At 44.1% G+C, this 8,730-nt stretch overlaps 1 protein-coding gene across 1 annotated transcript in view; it reads left to right on the top strand.

Moving 5' to 3' along the window:
- The first annotated feature begins 290 nt into the window (after positions 1-290).
- The window catches only part of ACLY (ATP citrate lyase), a 79,275-nt gene continuing 70,835 nt past the window's right edge, over positions 291-8,730 (top strand). Inside the window, exon 1 of the mRNA XM_030220551.1 lies at positions 291-420. The gene's annotated coding sequence lies outside the window, so the exon portion shown is untranslated. The remainder of the gene's footprint in view (positions 421-8,730) is intronic.

The raw sequence follows: 8,730 nt of genomic DNA, 5'->3' as shown, positions 1-8,730 counted from the left end.
TTATAGCACGATATAAATGCCAAAATACATACATGGAAATAAATGCATACAAAGGGGTGAGGGTGGGAGGAAAGTTTCACTGGTCAGGACTGGAGAGCAAAGAACTACAACTCCCACCCAGAGCATAGGACGAGACAGACACGACTACAGCAGCCAGCAACGGCGAGCGGGGTGGTGACGTCTCTCAGACGTGTAGTCGATGGGCGGTGCCAATGCAGGGGCTGACACGTGAGGCGGTCTCGACCAATGAGAGCGCCGGGAGGAGGTGTGACAAAAAGTCATCAGACAGTGAGGAGAGAGAAGGAAAGGAAGAGGAGGAGGAGAAGAAGAGAAGGAGACAGAACAGCACCGGTAGCAACAGGACTCAGGAGTCCAGGAGAGCGAGGCAATCAGGGAAGACTGCAGTGACCTCCTGGGGGGGTGAGTGTGGAGCCCGGGGAAGGGAGGGAATGTTCTCCCCCATCCTGGACCCCAGCCCTGCCGTGTGACCTCCGGGGGTGGGGGTGAGGAGAGGGTGCATCCCAATATCCTGTACCCCAGTCCTGCCATGTGACCCTAGGAGAGATGACGGGAGAGTTCACCCCAGTATCATGCAACCCAGTCCTGCCATGTGACCCTAGGAGAGATGACAGGAAAGTTCATCCCAATATCCTGCAGCCTAGTCCTGTTGTGTTATCCCCAGGGGAGAATGCATCCCAGCATCCTGCAACCCAATCCTGCCCTGTGACTCCAGCTTTTTACACCCTAGTCCTGCCGTGTGACTGTTAAAAGAGATGAGGGGAAAATGCATCCCCATCATCTCTCCCCCCCCCCCCCCCCCCAAAAAAAAAAAAATCCTGTTATGCTTCGCAGGGAAAGATGAAAGCGATGCCATGTGGCCCCTGGAGGAAACGAAAGTAGCGTGCACCTCAGCATCTTGCCCCTATTTTACTATGTGACCAGGGTAACATGAGGGGGAAATGTGCCATAACATCCTGAAGCCTACTTCCGCCATATGACCCCTGGGAAAATGAGAGGAGACTGTGCGGTAATATCCTGCCTCCTCTCCCTTCCTGCTATGTAACGCTGGGGAGGGCATTCAGTATCCTAGCACCCCCCTCTTATTGTAGTATTGATGCTACTATATTGTCTTGATCTTCTCACTTTACATTAATATTGAGTGATACTAGAAATTCTTTATTTTGTCTACTGTCTCAAATAGAGTGTAGTCTACATTGATAAGGAACTGTGTTTGTTTTATGTGTTTATACAGTGCCGTGTGTATTTAGTAGCACTATAAAAGCATGTTGTAGTAATATGAATTGTTGCGTCTCCCTGTCAAGCTCATATCCTGCTTCCGGGCATGAGTTATATACCATCACCACCACCTATATACTGTCTATACTGATGTATGATTATCATAATTAAGGAGAGGGGTTTTCAATCCCCTGTTATTGAGTGCACATCACATTCCCTCAGGATGGGAAGCAGCCACAGTCAGTGTTTTTGCTTTGGGCATTTGCCAGATGTATGCCCAGATGTCTTGCTGTGCTTCACAAGTGGTATTAGCTCACTGCTCAGCCTGAAAAAGGTACAGCAAAAGGGTACCTGAACTGAGTATGGAGTCAGCTTGTCTCTACTTAGCTCATGGATTTGCTTGTGGGACTTCTTTAAAGATTTCTATAACTTCCAAAACTACAGTCTAAACTGGAGTATATGTGGTCTACTATATATGTTTGTGTGTATAGGAGGAAACGTTTATCTGGATGTGTTGGAGAGAATAGGATGTGATTAGTCTGCAGGGTGTCCAGCGGCTGGGAGATGTCCAGACCAGCCATTTCTGTTTTTAATGTGAAGTACCTGAATTGTCATACTTCGGACAGTGGCTTTTTCTGCATCTTAGTTCAAACTAGAGAATGACACAGGGACCCGCAGTAACCACAGGGATGGGGACGGGGCGAGGATGAGCCCATGAGGACAGGGACAAACTTTGTCCCTGTGTCATTTTCTACTTTGAAGACTATTAGTTATGTTTCAGTGATGCAGACAATGATATTTTGATTTTTTTGGAAAAACAAGCAAACATGCTGGCCGCAACTAGCAAAATTTGCATGGGGGGATCCTGTACATCCTGCTACCAGCACATCTTCTAAGAAGACATCTTCTATTGCAGGAGGGACTGTGGAACACAGGAGAGCTAGACTGAATCCTGAGATTGTTGATGACTTCTTATTCATCCACAGATTAAAAAATCATAGGGCATATTTCTCCCCTCAAGGGTATACAGAACAGGTTGTATTTTAGACCTCTGGACATTTTAACAGTGTGAATTAGGATTCCTTGGTGTAGTAGAAATCAGCTATTGTTGGGGTTGGAAGGGTAGAGGGTGGTGCTGAGGAGGGTTGTTATAGCTGCTTGCTATTATTATTGCTTTCTATTTGTAATTTATGCACAATAGTTGCACAGCATGTTGTTCCTTTTTATACTTTAATAAAAATATTTAAATATAAAATCATAATTGTTCGAGGCTTCTGCAGATGGAGACAGAACTTGTGGGGATGGAGACAGAACCCACAGGGACGGGGACAAACTTTGTTCCTGTGTCATTCTGTAGTTCAGACGCTTTAAAAAAATGTTTTTGTTCTCAGACATCACACTTGGGGGTTCTTTTACTAAAACAGTTTGAATTATCTGCAGCAGGGCCCATAGGAATAAAATGGGCCCTGCTGCAGATAACTCGAGCTAAGCTTTAGTAAAAGACCCCCTTCTGCTCACTATGCTCCGTTCCACTTTCATGACCGGTCCCCATGCCAGATTTGGGGAAGAGCAGGGAAACTGAATGTGGCAAAGAGACAGAAGGGGCTGAGAAACAAAAGGGACTGCCAGGCTCATTATTCACAGAGAGATCAAAGAAATGGCTGTAATATTCTAGGACATGGGTCCCTTTCCACAAGTCCTAGGAGATTCCAGCTTCTCAACTGCTTGGCTTTAATGGGTTAGGTAATGTACTACAATAGGGTACAGGCTTAATTATCAATTAATAAGGCAACGGTTATTCTCCAGTGGACCAAATGTTAAATAGAGTATGATTATTTTTATTTAACAATAATTATATACCGCTCTCCTGGTTAAAAGACTGCCCAAAGCAACGTGCAAAAAGCACCAAAGGGTGAAAACAAAGGAACGATGTGAAAAAAAATCAGAAAAAGTTTTTACATTTCTGATTTATCATGGCTGCTAGCCATTCATCTTCCTGTTAAACATAAATTTAATTTGGGTAATTGAATAATATTTTATAACTAGCTCTATGTGTTGTGAGTGGAGGATGGGAGAGCTGCAAATTGTTGCAGTGATTTAAAAAAAAAATCTTTTTGTAATGGGCAGCCCGACCTCTCTGAAGCACATCAAAATTCCTTGTACAATTCTTCATGATATAGAGCATCAGATCAGATCTTGGTTCCTTGTTTGGGCGTTCAGTGGGGCAGACAGTATGAATGGAATTTGACTTTTGTTGTTGATTTTCAAGTTTTCTAAAATGTTGCCCTGTAACTTTGGGCCCCTCTTTCCAAGGTTGGGAGGGGCCAGGTAGGGGTTATAATGGCTACCACATCATCAAAAATCTCGAATGGACTTTTAGCCTTTCAAATAAAGCTACAGAATTTAAGAAAGCGTGAAAGAAGCACATGGGATCTCCAGATGCGAAGAGGGAGCCCGAAATCATGTTTACTGTGTGGTCTTCTTGCACCAGGAAGTAGGTGGGCAGAGACTAGATTGACTTTATTCTCATTGTGTGGCATCAGACTTTCTGTTTCTGCTTTCTTTATTATTAACAAGCTGAAACATCTTTTGCAGCGTAACACGGTCTTGCTGCTTTGCCGTTTTCCACAGTTCAGAAATTGTCGCAATTGAGGCCCACATGGGGCATTCTTAAGTTGAAGTGTACTTAGCAGGTACATCTTGTTTATGACGTGGCCTCTAGTTGACTGGCACTAGCCATTCGGATCCGGGAACAGGGCTTGGCATCGTCATGGCTGGCAGAGAACATCACCCATTTAACTGATTGTGGAAACTTCAAGCTTCTCCCCTCCCTCCCCCAGACAGTGCTCTGCGATGAGAACATCTGGCCAAGCTCCCTGTTAGCTAATGGCCTGTATGTAATGATTTGGATGATGAGTGGTTAATTTACTCTGTTTGCTGTACATGTGATTGAAATTAGCCTTGGCAGGACATTCAGCGCAATTAACTAAAATTAGGAGGGGGAACTTTCAAAAATCTTAAAATTTTAGCCCCTGCATCAGAGCTGCTTGAACCTTATAGTTTTCTGGTCATTATTTATAACCCACATTTATCCAAGGTGGGGTACAAAATTACATACATAATCCCTAAAAACAAATACAAAAATAACTTATCACAGTAGGGCTTCTTTTACAAAGCTGCTCGTCTGATTCCCGGTATGGTAAATAAGAAGAAGCCCATTCAGTTCCTGTGGGCTTCCTCTCATTTGACTTTGTAAAAGAAGCCCATGGTTATTTAGTCCATCAGCCAGTTCAAAGTGGCGCATATGCCAGGTGGACCAAATGGTGCTCCAGTAACTTCTTAAAGGAAACTGTGTCCTGCTGTTGTCTAATTTCCAAGGGAAGTTGGTTCCGTTGTGGCCAGTGGAGGCTTCTTTCAACAGGAGGCAGTGGCTTCAGGATCACAACCTGGCAAGGAGTGTGCACCTGGAGGCACTATAGTGATATAAAAAAAACATTAACACCCCACTTAAAATAAGGTCAATATAATGGGATCTGAACTTAGAATGGAAGGCAAGGCCTCAGAATAACAATGGAACACAACACTTTGCTTCCCAGTTTCAGTCATTGGCAGAAAAAAACCTCGGTGAAAGATCAAGAATCCAATGTGCATTATAAATTTAATACATTACAAATTGCAAAAATATGCTGTCCAAAAAGGTTAAAAATATACTTAATCTTATCTGCACATGGTTACTGCAGGATATTGCAGGATCTCTAGATAAGCTACATCATGGCTACCAATATCAATAGGTCATGGTCTGAACTGCTGACAAGGGCCTTTGTTTTGTGAGGAAAGTCACTGCTTCAGGGCAAAGAGTAGACCATGTTGAGCACTGCACTGTCAATTCAAAGTCCTGCTTAACCATGATCTGTTGTTATTTGCAATCATGATGTAGCTCACAGTGTTGTGCTCCATTGTTATTTTGAGGCATTTTCTTTCGTTGTTCAGATCCGATTATATTGACCTAATTTTTAGTGGAGTGTTAATGTTTTTTATGTCTGATATTTTTGTCAATCCTCATTGATTGAGTGGCACTCTAGTGATGACTGATGCCAGCATCCTCAGCTGGGGAGTGCATGGCGGATTACAGATGGCTCAGGACCAGTGGATGCATGCCAAGTCCACCTGGTTGATCAACTGGGTGGATACCCGGGTGATTAGAAGGATGCTGTGCACATTTCAGCACCTAGTGCAAAGGAAAGCAGTCAGTCTTCTGCGATAATGGCTCAGCAGTGGCGTTTCTGCCAGAGTGGTAGTCGTGAAGGAGGCAGAGGCCCACCTAGAGGCAGTCTGCATGCCGCATAGCAGGTTTCCTGAATGTTCAAGCAGATTGTTTGAGCTGACAGTGCCTGGACCTGGAAGAGTGGGAGCTATTGGGGGAAGTGTTTGTCTTTGATATGTAGATGCTGGGTTGGGGGGGGGGGTCTCTTACATGGATCTTATGGTGATAAGACAAAACACCAAGGTCCAGCACTTCTTCCACCACTGGACAGAGTATGGTTCTGTGGGATGATCTCCTGCAAACCTGGGCCCCTTCCTGCCCTTGCTGATTGTGGGGTGGGTGCTACAGAAAGTGTCAACTCGGTCAGGTTTGGTGATCTTGGTGGTTCCCAACTGGCCCAAGCACCCCTGGTTCACAGTTCTCATCCATCTCCTTGAGAGGGACAGCATGTTGCTCCCCCTGGCCAGGAGTCTGCTGTTGTAGGGACCCATGGTTATAGTCAACCCATCTCCTTTCTGTCATGGCTTGGGAATTGAGAGTTCTTGTTTAAGGAGAAAGGGCTATAGGGAAAGAGTGATTATGACCTTGCTAAAAGTTACAGAGAAGGCCACGTCCTTAGCTTTCATGCCAGGGTTTAGCAAGTTTTTTGAAACTTGATGTATAGCAAGAGCTTGGGACCCCTTCTGGTTGTCCATTGGGTAGGTCTTTTCTTTTTTACAGGAGAGAGTGGTGCTGACCTTGAAGGTGTCACATTTCTGTAGTAATTTGGAGGGCGCTCCCATGGGTTCCTACCTGGATGTGGTATGCTTCTTAAATGAGGTAGTGTACTTGAGGCCCCTTTTACACTCAGTGGTAGATGTCGAGCGTCTTACCTAGGTTCTAAGCTCTCTTACTCTGTGGGTTTTTTTGTTTTTTTTTTGCAGCGTCAGCCTGTATGGCTGAGATTTGTGATGTGTACAGCTCTGTGAACCATTTGGGCAGTAAATCACACCTCACAGATCTGCTTCTGCTGCGGTCTCCTCTTTCCTCTTAAGAGTTTTGGTATTAGCTTCATTTGATTCTGTGCCAGAGAATCCTGCTGCCACCAACCCCTTCTACCAGGGAAAGCCACACTGGACACTGATGATCCAGACCTGATTGATTTATTTATTTTTGTTCATTGGGCTTTATTAACCACCTTTATGACGAGATTCTCCCAAGGCGGTGTACAGTTTAACATCAGACTTACAAGTATGTTAATAGCATAACAGTGAAATGAACAAATAAAGACATAGAATGAAAGAAGAAAACTTGAAAGCTGCAAATTGAAACCTAATAATAGGACTACCATGAAAAATATACACATTTAACAGCACTGAAATTCATATAACAGAGATATAATATTATTTATTGCATTTGTATCCCACATTCCCCCACCTATTTGCAGGCTCAATGTGGCTTACATAGATCTGTTAACATTGTCATATCAGGATATCAGATATTAATTTTTTTTCTACAATAGAGCTTACCGTTTAGCTGAGGGGCCAAATGCAGATATATACCCAGGGACAAGATGCGTAGTACAGAGTCAGTTGGGATAAATAAACTGCACGAATGACTGATAAATGCCATATTCAGCATCCTTCTAAATGTTTGGCTTAAGAATTCACGTTGGCTATTATAGCTTGTCTATATATAAACGCTGAAAGCACTTCTGATACATTTTTACTCTTTAACTAAGTTTGGGTGATTTTACTGCTGTTTGAACAGCTTATCAGGCCTATATTCAGCTGGGGCTGTCGGTCTTTTGAACAGCAGCTGCCACAGCTAAATTATATCCAGATATTCAGCACTGTATCCGGATAAATGGCTTTGAATACTGCCCTGTCTGTCTTGAGGAGCATTGGTTTCAGTCTTGCTAGAGTAGACATCCAGCCTTTTGTTTATTGGTAAGTTTGCCAACCCTTCCCTGGGTGCTGTTTATCTGCATCTAGTCTCTTTTCTTACCCCCTGCTCTCCCACTCCCCTCCCTCAGAAACTTCTTGTGTCTTTTGAAAGGCAGAAGAAATTCACCCAGGAAGACATTCATCATAGGTTAAGGGCTGATATAGAAATGACAACCGGCAAGCTGTATGTTCACCATTTTGCTTGAAATTGACTGGTTCAGTTTTTTGTTTTGTTTTTTTCCCCTTCTAGCATACAGTGACTCTTTTACCTGATAGATGTGTTGTTGTGTGCTCTGAAGCTGAGAAAATGACTGATAGCAAACCTGTATCTTATGATGATATCAAGTAGGGTTCTGTTTATCACATGGCCACTGGAAGAATGCAATAATTCGAATGGTGTGTATTCAGTAGCCTGGGGGCTGTAGTAATGGAGGTAGATGGCCCTGGCATTTCCTGCCCTGTTCTGTTCTCTGTGGCCTCCTCAGAAAGGTAGGTAGTATCAAACTGCATCACGGAGTCCGTGAAACAGTGCAGGTACATTGCTGGCACGGAGTGGGGGGTGTCGAGTTCTGGGTACTGGCTTTCACTCCCCCCCCCCCCTTTCATTTACAGGTGGCATTGTGAACTGAAACAGTTTTGTCTGGCTTTGGAAAAGCTGGAGGACCTTGTGCTGCTGCAGGGGTTTGTGGAAACAGCTTTAGATTTGAAGACTTGCTGGTCCTGTCGCACTCATGTCAACATAGCTGACACTTGATCCTACGTTGACAGGCCTGTCGCTGGGGGCTCTCAATAATAAGAATGCTCACAGAAGGCTACAGAATTTAGTCCTTTGCTGTCACATCCAGGATGACCTAGAAAGTTCATATACTCTGCCACTGTCTAAGATGTTCTTTACGTGTTCCATTGTTACATTCATGAATTAAGCCCGAGAGTGGCTGGGGAGTGATCGGTAGCTGTGCCTTTTTCGTGTCCCAGCCCCCAGTCTCCTATCCTGCTTACGCCACCCTCTCAAATAGGGGAAATGGCAGTTGAAATTTTCCAAGGCATGAAATGGGAGGAGGGGAAGGAGATAAATTCTTAAATTAATAGTCAACTATGATTGAATTCTATTTGGTATAAAATCTTGGTCTTTACTCCTAGACCTGGAGGGCCATCAACAGGTCAGGATACCCCTAATAAATATACATAGAGAGACCTCCACTGTATGCAAACTCCTCATGCAGATTCATTAGTGGTATCCTGAAAACCTGATCTGTTGGCAACCCTTGAGGACTGGGACTCTCTCTCTCTCTTGGAAGGATAGCC

Source organism: Microcaecilia unicolor, chromosome 12 (assembly GCF_901765095.1).
Source record: "Microcaecilia unicolor chromosome 12, aMicUni1.1, whole genome shotgun sequence".
Classification (NCBI taxonomy): Eukaryota; Metazoa; Chordata; class Amphibia; order Gymnophiona; family Siphonopidae; genus Microcaecilia; species Microcaecilia unicolor.
This window is presented reverse-complemented; position numbering and strand designations above follow the sequence as displayed.